At 47.0% G+C, this 17,825-nt stretch overlaps 1 long non-coding RNA gene across 2 annotated transcripts in view; it reads left to right on the forward strand.

The window, feature by feature from the left end:
• LOC143793923 (uncharacterized) overlaps window positions 1-17,580 on the forward strand; it is a 53,128-nt gene extending 35,548 nt beyond the window's left edge. Inside the window, exons 1-3 of one of the 2 annotated variants that reach the window (XR_013220337.1) lie at window positions 5,474-5,705; window positions 11,241-11,314; window positions 16,762-17,580. This is a non-coding gene — a long non-coding RNA (uncharacterized LOC143793923). Of the gene's footprint in view, window positions 1-5,473; window positions 5,706-11,240; window positions 11,315-16,761 lie in introns of those variants that run through there. The other variant, XR_013220336.1, reaches the window with a different exon arrangement.
• The last annotated feature ends 245 nt before the right edge of the window (window positions 17,581-17,825 follow it).

Genomic DNA, 17,825 nt, shown 5'->3' on the forward strand with positions numbered 1-17,825 from the left:
CAAAGAAAAAAACGGCTCCTAAGGGAGATGATGAAGGACGAATATGTCCCTTTTCCAAGGACTCCTTTATATATTCTCGCATAGCAGCATGTTCAGGCACAGACAGATTAAATAAACGACCCTTAGGGTATTTACTACCTGGAATCAAATCTATGGCACAATCGCACTCCCGGTGCGGAGGTAATGAACCAAGCTTAGGTTCTTCAAAAACGTCACGATATTCAGTCAAGAATTCAGGAATCTCAGAGGGAATAGATGATGAAATGGAAACCACAGGTACGTCCCCATGCGTCCCCTTACATCCCCAGCTTAACACAGACATAGCTTTCCAGTCAAGGACTGGATTATGAGATTGCAGCCATGGCAATCCAAGCACCAACACATCATGTAGGTTATACAGCACAAGAAAGCGAATAATCTCCTGGTGATCCGGATTAATCCGCATAGTTACTTGTGTCCAGTATTGTGGTTTATTGCTAGCCAATGGGGTGGAGTCAATCCCCTTCAGGGGTATAGGAGTTTCAAGAGGCTCCAAATCATACCCACAGCGTTTGGCAAAGGACCAATCCATAAGACTCAAAGCGGCGCCAGAGTCGACATAGGCATCCGCGGTAATAGATGATAAAGAACAAATCAGGGTCACAGATAGAATAAACTTAGACTGTAAAGTGCCAATTGAAACAGACTTATCAAGCTTCTTAGTACGCTTAGAGCATGCTGATATAACGTGAGTTGAATCACCGCAATAGAAGCACAACCCATTTTTTCGTCTAAAATTCTGCCGTTCACTTCTGGACAGAATTCTATCACATTGCATATTCTCTGGCGTCTTCTCAGTAGACACCGCCAAATGGTGCACAGGTTTGCGCTCCCGCAGACGCCTATCGATCTGGATAGCCATTGTCATGGACTCATTCAGACCCGCAGGCACAGGGAACCCCACCATAACATCCTTAATGGCATCAGAGAGACCCTCTCTGAAATTCGCCGCCAGGGCGCACTCATTCCACTGAGTAAGCACAGCCCATTTACGAAATTTCTGGCAGTATATTTCAGCTTCGTCTTGCCCCTGAGATAGGGACATCAAGGCCTTTTCCGCCTGAAGTTCTGACTGGGGTTCCTCATAAAGCAACCCCAAAGCCAGAAAAAACGCATCCACATTGAGCAACGCAGGATCCCCTGGAGCCAATGCAAAAGCCCAATCCTGAGGGTCGCCCCGGAGCAAGGAAATCACAATCCTGACCTGCTGAGCAGGATCTCCAGCAGAGCGAGATTTCAGGGACAAAAACAACTTGCAATTATTTTTGAAATTTTGAAAGCAAGATCTATTCCCTGAGAAAAATTCAGGCAAAGGAATTCTAGGTTCAGATATAGGAACATGAATAACAAAATCTTGTAAATTTTGAACTTTCGTGGTGAGATTATTCAAACCTGCAGCTAAACTCTGAATATCCATTTTAAACAGGTGAACACAGAGCCATTCCAGGATTAGAAGGAGAGAGAGAGAGAAAGGCTGCAATATAGGCAGACTTGCAAGAGATTCAATTACAAGCACACTCAGAACTGAAGGGAAAAAAAAAAAAAATCTTCAGCAGACTTCTCTTTTCTCTCCTTTCTCTGTCAATTAATTTAACCCTTTTTTGGCCGGTCAAACAGTTATGGTTCTCAATGGCAAGAGAACATAGCCCAGCAAACATAAGAACTAGCTCTTGGAAGGATGGAAACTAAACTGACCATGAACTAAACCTGCCGCACAACTAACAGTAGCCGGGTAGCGTTGCCTGCGTTTTATCCCTAGACGCCCAGCGCCGGCCGGAGGACTAACTAATCCTGGCAGAGGAAAATACAGTCCTGGCTCACCTCTAGAGAAATTTCCCCGAAAGGCAGACAGAGGCCCCCACATATATTGGCGGTGATTTTAGATGAAATGACAAACGTAGTATGAAAATAGGTTTAGCAAAATTGAGGTCCGCTTACTAGATAGCAGGAAGACAGAAAGGGCACTTTCATGGTCAGCTGAAAACCCTATCAAAATACCATCCTGAAATTACTTTAAGACTCTAGTATTAACTCATAACATCAGAGTGGCAATTTCAGATCACAAGAGCTTTCCAGACACAGAAACGAAACTACAGCTGTGAACTGGAACAAAATGCAAAAACAAACGAGGACTAAAGTCCAACTTAGCTGGAAGTTGTCTAGCAGCAGGAACATGCACAGAAAGGCTTCTGATTACAATGTTGACCGGCATGGAAGTGACAGAGGAGCAAGGCTAAATAGCGACTCCCACATCCTGATGGGAACAGGTGAACAGAGGGGATGATGCACACCAGTTCAATTCCACCAGTGGCCACCGGGGGAGCCCAAAATCCAATTTCACAACAGCTGTGTGTGTGTGTGTGTGTGTGTGTGTGCAGAGCTGTGTTTGTGTGTGTGCAGGGCTGTGTGTAGGCAGGCATCGTCCGATGGAACTACTAGTCCCATCTGTCTATGCCTGCTACAGTGTCAGGTAGCCGGATGATGGGACAGTAGTAGTCCCATCATCCCGCTACTGTGTTCAAATGTAAAAAAACACATACACACATATACAGTACATACATATAGACATACAGTGCATGCTCCCCATACAGCTAATCCCCGAAGCCCTCGATCACCTGAAAAAAAAAATTAAAATAATAAACCAACAGTATACTCCCTGATCCGATGTAATCCATTTAATAACGAGTGTCCCACGACGATCTCCCCTGGAGAGCTGTCACATTGGCAAATTTGACTGCTCTCCAGGGACTCCAGGATACAATAACGGAAGGTATCCTTCCGCACTGTATCCCTCCACCGCTGTGAGTGCAGAGTTCATACTGTAACTTGCGGCACCGCTGCGTGGGAAGATTCTCATGCAGCAGTGTCGTAAAGTGAGAGCCCATTGAACCCTCAGTGATAACACTGCAGGAGCCATTGTCTCCTGTCAGTGTGTCACTGGAGGCTTATAGAGCTGTCACATCTCCAGATGTGACAGCTCTATAGGGGAGATCCTCAGGGGACACTCGTTATTAAATGGACCAGGGAGTATTTGTGTTGGTTTACTATTTTTTTCTTTTTTTTCCAGGAGATCGAGGGCGTCGCATGGATTGGCAGAAAAAAAGATGGCAAAGCTGTGCGGTGTTTTGTTTAATTAAAATACTTTATTCTGCATGTGTGTGTGTGTTTATTTAACCCATTAACAACTATAGGATTAGTAATGGATAGGTGCCTTATTGACGCCTCTCCATTACTAAGCCGGCTTGATGTCACCTTACTATTCAAAGGTGACTTTAACCCCCTATTAACCCATATGCCACCACTACAGGGCAGTGGGGTGAGAGAGGCTAAGTGCCGGGGGGGGGGGGGGGGGTTGGGGGGTCCCCCTATTCTAGTAGCCAGTAAAGGCAGTAAAGGCTAAATATACAACTGTGGGCTGATATTCATAGCCTGGGAAGATCCATGTGTATTAACCCCTTCCCAGGCTATAAACATCGGCCCCTAATCGCTGGCTTTCCCTCTCTGGCACAGAAAATGCTTCGGGTGGCCCATGCCACTTTTTTTTCAATTTTTTTAAACAGATATTGCGCTTAAGGCCGGGGTCACACTTGTGAGAAACTCGCACCAGTCTCTCGCATCAATACCCGGCACTGCCGCCGGCACTCAGGACCAGAGCCTGTATTTCTATGTAGCTGAACGCTCCGGTCCCAAAAGCCGGCGGCAGTGCCGGGTATTGAAATGCGAGACTCGTGCGAGTTTCTCGCAAGTGTGACCCCGGCCTTACGCAGATTTTGTGTATGTGTGTGTGTGTGTGTGTGTCTTTATTTAATTCTAGATGTGCCATTTTATTATGTTTAGTACTAATCATCGGGCTTGGTATTATTTATTTATCTATCGATATATCTATCTATCTAAAGGTATATCTATCGATATATCTATCTAGCTGTAGATATATCTATAGATGGATAGATAATAGATAGATCTATCTATATATCTATCTATATATCTATCTATAGATAGATCTATCTGTAGATCTATCATTTATCTATTATCTATCTTTCTGTGGTGTAAACATTATTCTTCAATGGAGTATGTAAATGAAGAAGCTGGACAAGAAATTACATCACAATTTTTTTTTGTTGTTGTTCAATAATAGATCTTTATTTAGCTTTCAAAAATGCATACAAATCCGCATGAAAAAAACGCATGAAAATCTGCATAAAAAAACGCATCAAATTCAAGCGGATTTTTACCTGCATTTTCTGCCAAGAGATGGAGAATCTGCGCAGAAAATTCCACAGGCAAATCTGCAACATGTGCAAATGCCCTTGGATTATGTTTCCATGTTCAGTATATGCTGTGGATTGGACGCTGCGTACAGCCGCAGCGTCCAATACAACCAAACAAGAAAAGGTATGCAAGACACATGGGATCACCAACAAAATAATATACCAAATAACAGTTTATTTATTGAAAACACACAAAACATATTAAAACCATTTAAAAGGCCTCCATCACGGAAGTAGAGGTGGCGGGTCCAAACTACAATTTAGCAAAAACAATATATTGCACAAAAAGTACACTGATGCGTCATAAATGCTAATAATAAACCATGACCACAAATACATCAATTATTCGGTCAAAAATAACCATTCATGGTGATACAAGTGGGTACAGTTATAATAAACATCATATAATATCATAGCACACACAAAAGAAGTTTTTTAATATATCATAGGAGAAATAATTACATTACCCCATGTGTCTCATAGGCCACAGCATACAATAGTTATCCGAAAACAATGCTAAGAGAATACCTGTAGTAAGCCTAAAGAATAGTTTGCTACTGCCCACTAGCTGCTATAACATTATTAATAAACAACCGTAGTGGAATATCTACTATTGACATAGGTAGCAGAGTGTCCCTGTGGCAATCAAGAGCCATATACAGTGGCCTATCCCCACCCTGCAGAGCAACTTCAGGCTTGAGGCAATCTAGAATATCTCACCAAAGAAGGTCACATCTCTGGTGTGTTATACATGATGTATCCCCATGATCACAACAATGTCCTGGACCAACGCGTGTCGACGCACTCAGCGTCTTCCTCAGGGTCAAAGCATACCCTCCTAGTGTGTTCCCCATATTTTATATATTCAAACTTAATTATAACACCTACCAGGTGTAGGCACAGGTGGCGATAGTCAGGGCGCATATCAGCGTTCACAAAGATTACCGGTACTCACACCGGAAGTTATGGACCGGAAATGAAGTGTATTGACGGCGCCAGTCTGTTTAGCCCGGTAGCCATAGCGATTAGCCCCCAGCCTGCTTTGCGCACGCGCAGATGCTGGCATGCCTAATATTATGCTATAGTTACCCACATGCACAAGCGTTAAGCATCCAGTAAACAGGCACTCTCAAGGCGTATATCAGCGTTCATGAAGATTGCCGGCACTCACACAGGAATTTATAAACCGGAAACGAAGTGTCACAGCGGCGCCAGCCTGTTTAGCCCGGTCACCATAGAAACTGGCCCCCAGCCTGCTTTGCGCTCACGCTAATGCACACATCCCCAATGTTGCGCAATAATCCTATTGATATGTACCAGCGCTAGAAGACCACTATACAGGCGCTTGTGCATAAAATTACACATCTGTTTTAAATGATAGTTCACAAGTAATTACAGGTACTGGTCCAAGATTTTTTATGCGCATACGCAGACAACACAGGAGTTCCGTGTCCACAAGTGGTATCTGTCTAATGTTTATATTGCCTAAGCAACTATTGTTGAGCCACACTGTAGGGGATGCCACAGTTAACCCATAAAGATACCCACTGCACCATCAATGGACATAGGTGACAGTCAAGTGACATGCACGAAAAATTATGGTACGTGTCGAGTCAAAGAAAAATACCCTTCTCAACATATGAGAAGAATGTCCGCTATATAGGCATCAAAGGTAGAGGTTATATGTCATATGTGGTATTCACAAATATGCACTATCCGTGCGATCCTGTTTATATATTACACAGTGTGGGTCTATGAGATAGAATATGATAAACTGGAACATCTCCAGATTTTTTTGGTTACCCTAGCAACTCAGCTTGCTCTGCGCAGGCGCAGATGCAAACGTTAATACTATTGTGCAATAGTACCTCTCCTATGACCAAATATTATAGACCAATACGTGAATAAAGGGCAAATGGTTGCACAGCCGTTTTTTAAAAGGAAATTAGCCAAAAATATAGACAGACCCTCTCTCAGGACAATTCTATCCATGCATAGATAGTATAAGACTGTAGGATCATCAAACAGTGCCTGTCTTGTATAAACGTTATCATGGCACTGACAAATCCATTCCCACTAAATTACAATGAGGGAAGTACTGGTATTGTTACACAGGGATACCCATTACGCCATCATAGGGCATAAATGTCAATATGAAAAACTATTCAAAGCATATAACTACCGGCACATGCATAATCAAAGGAGAATATATTTAGTTGCACATGAAAATGTCCTCTCCACGTCCATCAAGAATTTACAGCAAAAAATTGCAGGGAAAAAAAAAAAAAGTATAAATATATATAATAGTCAAATGTCATACTTTGAGCTTAGAATATACGCCAAATCTATATGGCCTTATTGATACAAAACACCATATAAAAGTAAGCACAGCGGACAGGTCTAATCAAATGTAAACATCAAAATATTCATATTCTCATATATTCCTTTGGGTTCTTGGCCCCCAAATCATCCCGACATGACACCTGTGCAAGGATAGCATAGTCCTCTGGGATCTCGAATCTGTAATATAAAACAAAAGGAAAAGAACACACAGCCTGAACCAACACCTGTATCTTGGTATCCATATTCCCAACCAGCATCCATAAACGACCATATACATGCCATTAAATGGTCATGGCATGGACAACATCCTTATAGTCTTTTATAGAACCCAGTATATAATAATTTTTCATTCAGTCCATTTGGTTTAAGACATTTAAGATCAAAAATCCAACGGGATTCCTTCCTTAACAATTCATCTGATATTTTCCCCCCTCTGATATTAGGGGTAACACCTTCCAGGCCCATAACACGAAGTGTCCGAGGGCTACCATTATGTTGTTCCAGAAAGTGCGTTGCTACAGAAGTCAATTGTTTGCCCTTCTCTCTGTCCACTTTGGCCGTGGTTATATTTGAAACATGTTGCTGCACACGGCGACGCAACTCCTGCGTTGTTTGGCCCACGTAGATTTTCCTACAACCACAAATCAGCGCATAAACCACATTGCGCGTTCGACAGTTGAAAAAAGATATTGATCTGATCTGAAACTGTAATGAAGGTATTGTTGTACCCACCTCCCCCAACATCAGAGGGCATATGGAACAATTTCCACATGGAAAAGAGCCAATGATTTTGTTCCCAATACCCGTCTTAACTGTTGCGCGCCTGAAATGGCTCCTGGATAAGCAGTCTTTTAAGTTCTTTGCTCTCCTAGCCACCACCCTGGGCCTCTCCGGGATGATGGACTTGAGCCTTGAGTCACTTAACAAAATACCCCAGTTCTCATTCAAGATATGATGAACATCCCCCCACTGGTTGTGGAATTTAGTTACAAGACTTAGTTGGTTATGAGCAGTGTTGTGAACTCCGTTCTCGAACTCCCTCCTGTGGTCATGAATGGTACTTCGGCGAGTTCTGTCTGTGGGCTCCCTCTGGTGGCTGTGAGTGGATCTACTAGTGCTTGAGGTTCCTTTTCAGCTGTTCTCGTTTGTGGCTACTGGCTGCTCTATTTAACTCCACTCAGATCGTTAGTGCGTGCCAGCTGTCGTTGTTCTAGTATTGGTTCAGTCCTCTCTTGGATCTTGCAGATGACCTGTCTGCTCCAGCAAAAGCTAAGTCCTGTTAATTCACTTGCTGTTTATTTTGTATTCTCTATTTGCTATTCCAGCTTGCTATCATGATATTGTTTCGCTAGCTGGAAGCTCTGAGAGCACGGAGTGGCACCACCGCACCGTGAGTCGGTGCGGGGGTATTTTTTGCACACTCTGTGTGGTTTTTTGTAGTTTTTTGTGTTGACCGCAAAGATCCCTTTTCTATCCTCAATCTGTTTAGTTAGACTGGCCTCCTTTACTAAAACCTATTTCATCCTGTGTTTATGATTTCCTCTTAACTCACAGTCAATACATGTGGGGGGCTGCGCTTACCTTTGGGGAATTTCTCTGAGGCAAGTGAGGCTTTGTTTCCTTTCTTTAGGAGTAGTTAGTTCTTAGGCTGTGAAGAGGCGTCTAGGCAGAGTCAGGCACGCTCCACGGCTATTTCTAGTGTGTGTCGTTAGGAGCAGGATTTGCGGTCAGCAGAGTTCCCATTTCCCCAGAGCTCGTTCCGATTCTGTGTTTAACCATCAGGTCATTCTGGGTGCACCTAACCACCAGCACCATAACAGAGCAGCTGTCTGTCGCGTTTCCAAGGTATCATCTCTCGATTTTTGACGGGCATGCCTGAATGCTCCAGCAATAACTTTCCGTGGATACCCACGTTCCTGGAACCGTTTGGTAAGTGACCTTGCTTCATCCTGAAAATCCGTCATAGTACTACAGTTTCTGCGAAGTCGTAAAAATTGTCCCTTGGGGATGCTATCCCGAAGGTGCCTTGGATGAAAGCTAGAGTAATGTAATACGTTATTCGTGGCTGTACTTTTACAAAACAGGGTGGTGTTAATTCTGTTATTCCGGACCATAATCCTCAAGTCCAGAAAATCCACTGTTGTGGTGGAGTAGTGCGATGTCAATCGGATATTGCATTGATTCGTGTTTAATTCCACAAAATTCTCCAGATTCTCTGCTGTACCTGTCCACAAAACAATAATATCGTCAATGAAACGGTACCATTTCAAAACGTTCTCATTATAGTACCGATTCTTTAACACCTGCGTTTCTTCCCACCACCCCATGAAGAGGTTCGCATAGGGGGGTGCGCACCTAGCCCCCATAGCTGTGCTGGATACCTGTTTGTAAAAAACCCTGTCGAAAATAAAGTAATTTTTCTCCAGGATAGTTCTTAAAAGATCAATAATGAAAGAATTATGGCCCCTATTCCCTATTGTATATTTATCAAGGAAATAGGTCACAGCTGTTATAGCTAAATCATGATTGATGTTGGTATAGAGGGCTTCCACGTCCAACGTTGCTAAAATGATGTCATCAGGTAGTACCAAGGGATCCAGTTGCTGTATCAAAAATGAGGAATCTCGTATATAGGACTTCAATCTGAGGACCAAGGGCTGCAAGAAAAAGTCAAGGTAAATGCAGGATTTTTCATATAAACCCCCGATGCCCGAAACAATAGGCCTTCCCGGGGGTTCAGTCACCGATTTGTGCACCTTTGGCAACATATAAAAGGTTGGAACAACCAGGTGCTTAACTGTAATAAAATCCAGTTCCTTCTTATCAATTATATTCTGTGTATAGGCATTAATCAGAAGTCTATCCAGACTCGACTTGAATACAGTTGTTGGATCTGAGGGTAAGGTAACATAGTGTTGTGTATTCCCCAATTGCTTTCTTGCCTCTTTGCAATATAGATCTTTGGACCACAGCACAATGTTACCCCCCTTATCAGCCTCCCTGATCTCAAAGAGGTCATTAGATTTAAGGCTAGCCAAGGCTTGCTTTTCCTCTTTAGATAGATTATTTTGTCCAAATTTATCCACCTTTAATTTTTGAATCTCCTTACTAGTTTTCTCAAAGAAAATTTGAACCGCCGGGAAAAGAGAGAATGACGGAGTAGCCTGTGAGGATATTCTCCCAATAAATTTTCACCTACCTTGATAATTTTTGTTTTCCTCCAACAGGTCTGTCAAATCTCTCAACAAAAGTCTGTCAGTTTCTGTTACACCATCCAAAATTGCAGGGTTCTGGTACAGTAATTTGAATGTTATTTGCCTACAGAATAGGTACACATCCTTTGTCAGTTCAAACTTGTCCAGTATATTCATCGGGGAGAAGGATAAGCCCCTAGACAAAAGCTTAATTTCAGCATCAGATAGTTTATAAGAGGAAAGGTTAATGATATTCAACTCACCACCACCCAGCCTCGGTCCCTATTTCTATCGTCTGCGGTTGTTGAAGCGTGTTACCCGCTTGAAGCTCGGTGACCAATCTCTGTGTCGACCTGTTCTCTTCTTGCGGCTTTTTGCGGATCCTTCTCCCCGTCTGTGCCGCTTTCGCGGTCGCTGGTGTCCGTGGATAAAAAATCACTGGAAACCATATCACGATCTCCGATGCTGTTAGTGACATTTGGGAGCTGTGTCCTGCCATAACCCAACCTCCTATTGCCGTGATGTGTCCATCTGAAGGCTCTGCCTTCAGCATAATCTAATTTGTCCCTTTGGAACTTGTCCTTTTTCCTTTTAATTATGTCCTTCTCAAAACGCTCAATAATCGATTTGAGATGCTCTTTAAAGGGCACAACCTTTTCTTTTTTATCAAATGCATCTAATTTAGACTCCTTACTCCTTACAGCGTCCAATCCGCAGCGTCCAGATGCTACAGCATAGTGGATGGGATTTTATGAAATCCCATATCTACTATGCTTACAAAGACGCAGGTGGCAAACCTGGGTATACGCACATGCAACGCGTCTTTCTAGACTGCAGCATGTCTATTTATCTTGCAGAGACGCGCAGTCTTCGCAAGATAAATAGCACCGTTCTATGTATAGGATGCGGTGATTCCGCATGTGTTCAATGAACAGCAGTGCTTTGGGGCGGGTGTCCACTGCGTCCAAAGCGCTACCATTCCGGACCGTGGATACATAGCCTAATGGATTTCACATCACGTAGAAAAGCAATGTTTGTGACACATATCTCTCCTCATGTGCGACACCAGTGACCATGTCAGAGTTTGCATTATACTTTGTGTGTCTGTGGGTGTGGGGCAAGTTGGGGGCTGCATTATACTGTGCGTGAGGAGAGTTTGGGGCTGCATTATACCCTGGGGGGGCTGCATTATACTCTATTGAGGACTATGGGTTGCATTATACTATATGGGGCTTGCCCAGAGTCCCACTTTGTCTAAAAACCGGCCCTAAATGGTGGATTGCATAATAGCGAATTATATATTAAGGGTGGGTGCATGTCTGTATCCAGCTGCACACTGTGGGGGATTTCTTACCCAGAAAAAAATTTGTACATATGTGTCCTTTTCTATTTTCAGGAGGCTCGGTGGATCATTGTGACAGCATGAAGGTTTAAGATGAATTAAAAGGCTATAACCAGAAGAAATCAGCAGTATGTTACTGGATGGAAATATTTATTCTGTATAGGGGTACTGTATAGGGAAGATTATTTAAATAGCACCACCAATCAGGTAGAAAATGTAACCAGCAAGGTAGAACTGTAGTTAAATTATAAAAAATAACTTTTAATATAATCCATTAAAAAGCCCTCAGGCCTAAAAGAGACAGACGTACATACCACAAGAAAAAAACACACAATATACATATAATGTCAAACGCCCCTGCAGAGCGCTGTAAATCTCATAGCCCGGGGAAGTTTATCAAAACTTTAGCTTAAAAAGCCCTCCACCATACAACAAAATACCATCACTGCTTACACTGCAATCTACATTTCAGCAGAGAACAAAGAAGCCAGTAACTTTTCTGCCATAATATATTAAGGAACAATCTCACCCGAGATATAGACTCCTTCCTTCACAGCATGAAGCGTCTGATGTGCGATGGATAGCACACCCAATCTTTACTTTTCAAGTGGCTTCTCCCCTGATGATAAAGCCATAAGAAACGTGTCGGGAGATATACTAAGGAGGGAGGATGGAAATGCAGTCCGGGTGCAAACTAAAGGAATGGGATTTCTAATGGGCATGAAAAAGGCCTCTCCTAGGAACATTGTCATCTCGCACTGGCCCATCTCATGCTGTGAAGGATGGAATCTATATCTTGGGTTACCCACATCATAGTTCCTCTCAGCAGAAGAGAACTTTTTCAAAAAGAAAGCACAAGGTCTTAAAATGGTTCAAGTGGCCGGTAGGGTTGAGCGAAACGGGTCGGCCATTTTCAGAAGTCGCCGACTTTTGGCAAAGTCGGGTTTCATGAAACCCGACCCGACCCCTGTGTGGGGCCGGCCATGAGGTCGGCGATCTTCTGAATCTGGTATCGGAATTCCGATACCGAGTTCCGATATGTTTGCGATATCGGGAATCGGTATCGGAATCCATATTTAAGTGTAAAATAAAGAATCAAAATAAAAAATATTGATATACTCACCCTCGGACGCGAGGGCGCGTCCGAGGGTGAGTATATACCTAATAGGAATGAAGTATATTCCTATTAGATATATACTCACCCTCGGACGCGCCCTGCTTCTTTCCGGCAGCCTTCCTTCCTAAGAATGAGCGCGTGAAGGACCTTAGATGACGTCGCGGCTTGTGATTGGTCGCGACCGCCCATGTGACCGCTCACGCGACCAATCACAAGCCGCGACGTCACCGCAGGTCATTCACGCGCTCATTCTTAGGAAGGAAGGCTGCCAGTTAGTACCAGGGCGCGTCCGAGGGTGAGTATATCAATATTTTTTATTTTGATTCTTTATTTTACACATTAATATGGATCCCAGGGCCTGAAGGAGAGTTTCCTCTCCTTCAGACCCTGGGAACCATAGTATCCCATTGCACTGCATTGGGTTTCGTGTTTCGGCCGACCCCGACCCCGACTTTTTTATAGGATCGGCCGATTTCACTCGACCCGACTTTTGAGAAAGTCGGGTTTCGTGAGTGAAACCCGACCCGATCCTATAAAAATAAAAGTCGCTCAACCCTAGTGTCCTTGAGACAATACTGCCCGCTCCCCACCTCCAAAGCATCAACCTCCACAATAAACAGTTCAGACGGGCCTGAGGGAATTAATATGGGGGCGGACATGAAACATTTTTTCAAAGTAGAAAATGCCGCTACGGCTGAAGATGGGCAATTTTTGGTATCCGACCCCTTTCGAGTCAAGCCAGTGAGAGGTTTAACAATCTGAGAAAACCCCCTTATAAATTTCCCATAATAATTCACGAACCCCAAGAAGCTCTGAAGACCCTTAAGATTCCTGGGTTGCACCCAGTCCACAATAGCCTGAACCCAGGGCCGGCCTTTGCCCTGTGCGACCTGTGCGGCCGCACAGGGCGCCAAGCAGTGGCGTAGGAAGGGGGGCGCAATGCGGGGGGCGGCACAATGCGGGGGGCGGGTCGCCGGCGGCGCAGAATTTACCTGTTCGCATGTCGGCTTCAGAAAAATGGCCGCCGCGATCTCCATCTGCGCATGCGCGGCATCCCGCGGCCATTTTCCTGAAGCCCCAGGCAGCAGAGCACTCCACCTACGCACGCGCGGCCTCAGGAAGATGGCCGCCCCCACCGATAACCAGACAGAGCAGGATCGCGGTCAGGTAAGCAGAACTTGTTTTGTTTTTTTTTTTTATTGAGAGCGGCGATCGGGGGGGGGCCCAGGGCAGAAAGCTGGACACAGGGGGGCAGAAAGCTGGACACTGGGGGGCAGAAAGCTGGACACAGGGGGGCAGAAAGCTGGACACAGGGGGGCAGAAAGCTGGACACTGGGGCAGAACGCTGGACACAGGGGGGGGCAGAAAGCTGGACACTGGGGGGCAGAAAGCTGGACACAGGGGGGGGCAGAAAGCTGGACACTGGGGGGCAGAAAGCTGGACACTGGGGCAGAACGCTGGACACTGGGGCAGAAAGCTGGACACTGGGGCAGAAAGCTGGACACTGGGGCAGAACGCTGGACACTGGGGCAGAACGCTGGACACTGGGGCAGAACGCTGGACACTGGGGCAGAACGCTGGACACGGGGGCAGAACGCTGGACACGGGGGCAGAACGCTGGACACGGGGGCAGAACCTTGGACACTGGGGCAGAAAGCTGGACACTGGGGCAGAAAGCTGGACACTGGGGCAGAAAGCTGGACACTGGGGCAGAACGCTGGACACTGGGGCAGAAAGCTGGACACTGGGGCAGAAAGCTGGACACTGGGGCAGAAAGCTGGACACTGGGGCAGAAAGCTGGACACTGGGGCAGAAAGCTGGACACTGGGGCAGAAAGCTGGACACTGGGGCAGAAAGCTGGACACGGGGGCAGAACGCTGGACATTGGGGCAGAACGCTGGACACTGATGCAGAACGCTGGACACTGGGGCAGAAAGCTGGACACGGGGGCAGAAAGCTGGACACGGGGGCAGAACGCTGGACACGGGGGCAGAAAGCTGGACACTGGGGCAGAAAGCTGGACACGGGGGCAGAAAGCTGGACACTGGGGCAGAAAGCTGGACACTGGGGCAGAAAGCTGGACACTGGGGCAGAAAGCTGGACACAGGGGCAGAACGCTGGACACAGGGGCAGAACGCTGGACATTGGGGCAGAACGCTGGACACTGATGCAGAACGCTGGACACTGGGGCAGAACGCTGGACACGGGGGCAGAACGCTGGACACGGGGGCAGAACGCTGGACACGGGGGCAGAACGCTGGACACTGGGGCAGAACGCTGGACACTGGGGCAGAACGCTGGACACTGGGGCAGAAAGCTGGACACTGGGGCAGAACGCTGGACACTGGGGCAGAAAGCTGGACACTGGGGCAGAAAGCTGGACACTGGGGCAGAAAGCTGGACACTGGGGCAGAAAGCTGGACACTGGGGCAGAAAGCTGGACACTGGGGCAGAAAGCTGGACACGGGGGCAGAACGCTGGACACGGGGGCAGAAAGCTGGACACTGGGGCAGAAAGCTGGACACGGGGGCAGAAAGCTGGACACTGGGGCAGAACGCTGGACATTGGGGCAGAACGCTGGACACTGATGCAGAACGCTGGACACTGGGGCAGAAAGCTGGACACGGGGGCAGAAAGCTGGACACGGGGGCAGAACGCTGGACACGGGGGCAGAAAGCTGGACACTGGGGCAGAAAGCTGGACACGGGGGCAGAAAGCTGGACACTGGGGCAGAAAGCTGGACACTGGGGCAGAAAGCTGGACACAGGGGCAGAACGCTGGACACAGGGGCAGAACGCTGGACATTGGGGCAGAACGCTGGACACTGATGCAGAACGCTGGACACTGGGGCAGAACGCTGGACACGGGGGCAGAACGCTGGACACGGGGGCAGAACGCTGGACACGGGGGCAGAACGCTGGACACGGGGGCAGAACGCTGGACACTGGGGCAGAACGCTGGACACTGGGGCAGAAAGCTGGACACTGGGGCAGAAAGCTGGACACTGGGGCAGAACGCTGGACACAGGGGCAGAACGCTGGACACAGGGGCAGAACGCTGGACATTGGGGCAGAACGCTGGACACTGATGCAGAACGCTGGACACTGGGGCAGAACGCTGGACACGGGGGCAGAACGCTGGACACGGGGGCAGAACGCTGGACACGGGGGCAGAACGCTGGACACGGGGGCAGAACGCTGGACACTGGGGCAGAACGCTGGACACTGGGGCAGAAAGCTGGACACTGGGGCAGAAAGCTGGACACTGGGGCAGAACGCTGGACACTGGGGCAGAAAGCTGGACACTGGGGCAGAAAGCTGGACACTGGGGCAGAAAGCTGGACACTGGGGCAGAAAGCTGGACACTGGGGCAGAAAGCTGGACACTGGGGCAGAAAGCTGGACACTGGGGCAGAAAGCTGGACACTGGGGCAGAAAGCTGGACACTGGGGCAGAAAGCTGGACACGGGGGCAGAACGCTGGACATTGGGGCAGAACGCTGGACACTGATGCAGAACGCTGGACACTGGGGCAGAAAGCTGGACACGGGGGCAGAAAGCTGGACACGGGGGCAGAACGCTGGACACGGGGGCAGAAAGCTGGACACGGGGGCAGAAAGCTGGACACGGGGGCAGAAAGCTGGACACTGGGGCAGAAAGCTGGACACTGGGGCAGAAAGCTGGACACAGGGGCAGAACGCTGGACACAGGGGCAGAACGCTGGACACAGGGGCAGAACGCTGGACATTGGGGCAGAACGCTGGACACTGATGCAGAACGCTGGACACTGGGGCAGAACGCTGGACACTGGGGCAGAACGCTGGACACTGGGGCAGAACGCTGGACACTGGGGCAGAAAGCTGGACACTGGGGCAGAAAGCTGGACACTGGGGCAGAAAGCTGGACACAGGGGGCAGAAAGCTGGACACAGGGGGCAGAAAGCTGGACACAGGGGCAGAAAGCTGGACACTGGTGCAGAATGCTGGACACTGGTGCAGAATGCTGGACACGGGCAGAATGCTTGACACAGGGGCAGAATGGAGACACGGGGCAGGATGACAGACATGGCGTCATGACTGGAGACACTGGAGGCAGGATTGGAGACAGATGGGGCAGGATGGATACGATGGAGACAGATGGGGCAGGATGGGAAGATCATATGGGGCAGGATAGATACTCATTAGGGCAGGATGGGAGAATATATGGCTGACGCCAGGAATGAGACACACGGGGGCCAGGATGGCGAATATTATTACCATAGGGGCTAATTAAGGGATATTATTACTGCAGTGATGTATTTATTTTATTTTTTGAGTATACTGTTTTAAATGGAGGGGCGGTCCTATTACTGTGTAGAGTGACACTATGTCGCCTTCTTCATGTGGTGTAATGTAGAAGTTGGGAAAATTAAGTAATGTGTTCTGCAAGTGGAACTCGAGATAACTGTGTTATTTCCTGCAGAGACGAGTCCTGGCTGGATGAAGTGATGGCGGTCTGTGCGGGATGAAAGATGAAGGACTTCACCTAGAGATGTCACTGGTGAGTCAGTGTGTTACCTATACACTGACACTATACACTGTATACTATATACTGAGGTCCTGTGTATGTCACCGGTGATCACTGTATTACCTATACACAGACGCTGCATACTAAGTACAGATCTCCTGTGTATAATGGCACTTATGGTGATAGTATTGTGGTTTTTTTTATTATTGATCAGTATTGTAGTATTCAGTCACTATGTGGTGGTAATATGTGGTCTGGTCATGATGTTGTGGTATTCGTTCCTTGTATTTGATATTATTCGATCACTGTGGTGGTAATATGTCATCTGGTCATGGTGTGGCGGTATTTGTGCCTTGTAGATAGTATTATAGGTCACTGTGGTGATATGGTGTCTGGTCTGTCTATTGAACTGGGCGTGGCTTATTAGTATGGGCGGGGTTATTGAAAATGGGCGTGGCCAAAATTCCGGCCGCCGCGACTTAGAAGACCTGTTGTTAAAAATTTGAATCCCACCCCTGATCACAATGTAGACGCTTAATGGCCTGAGGGCGCCCGCACCTCTTGTGGCGCCCCCCGCCGCGCCATTTGCGCTATCTGTATCTGCTGCTCGCCTGCTCCTGCCCAGTGCCGCCCGCCCGGCGCCCGCCCTGTCGCTCGGCTCTCTGCGTGTGACGTAGGCTGGACTGCACTTCAGATTCTGTGCACCATCCCGATTTCTGTGGCCTCAGGAGAGCGCAGTTTTTCAAAACTTAAGCTCATTAAGACATATTTAAGGTCCACTATGACAGAGCAGGTTATCCTCACTTGCAGTCTTGTCAATTGAAAATGATGTGTTGGCATCTCTAGACTTAAATGAAACTATTGATGAGTTTGCCAAAGTAAAAGCACGGAAAGTTGCTTTTTAAATCAGTTTATGTAGCACGTTATTATGTTCTTGTTGTTGCTGGATTACAGTATAGTGCACTTTATTTTTATTTTTTTGTCTTGAAGGTTGAAAATTGTGCACATATTTAATGACA

The sequence above is a fragment of the Ranitomeya variabilis genome, chromosome 1 (assembly GCF_051348905.1).
Source record: "Ranitomeya variabilis isolate aRanVar5 chromosome 1, aRanVar5.hap1, whole genome shotgun sequence".
In the NCBI taxonomy this organism is placed as follows: Eukaryota; Metazoa; Chordata; class Amphibia; order Anura; family Dendrobatidae; genus Ranitomeya; species Ranitomeya variabilis.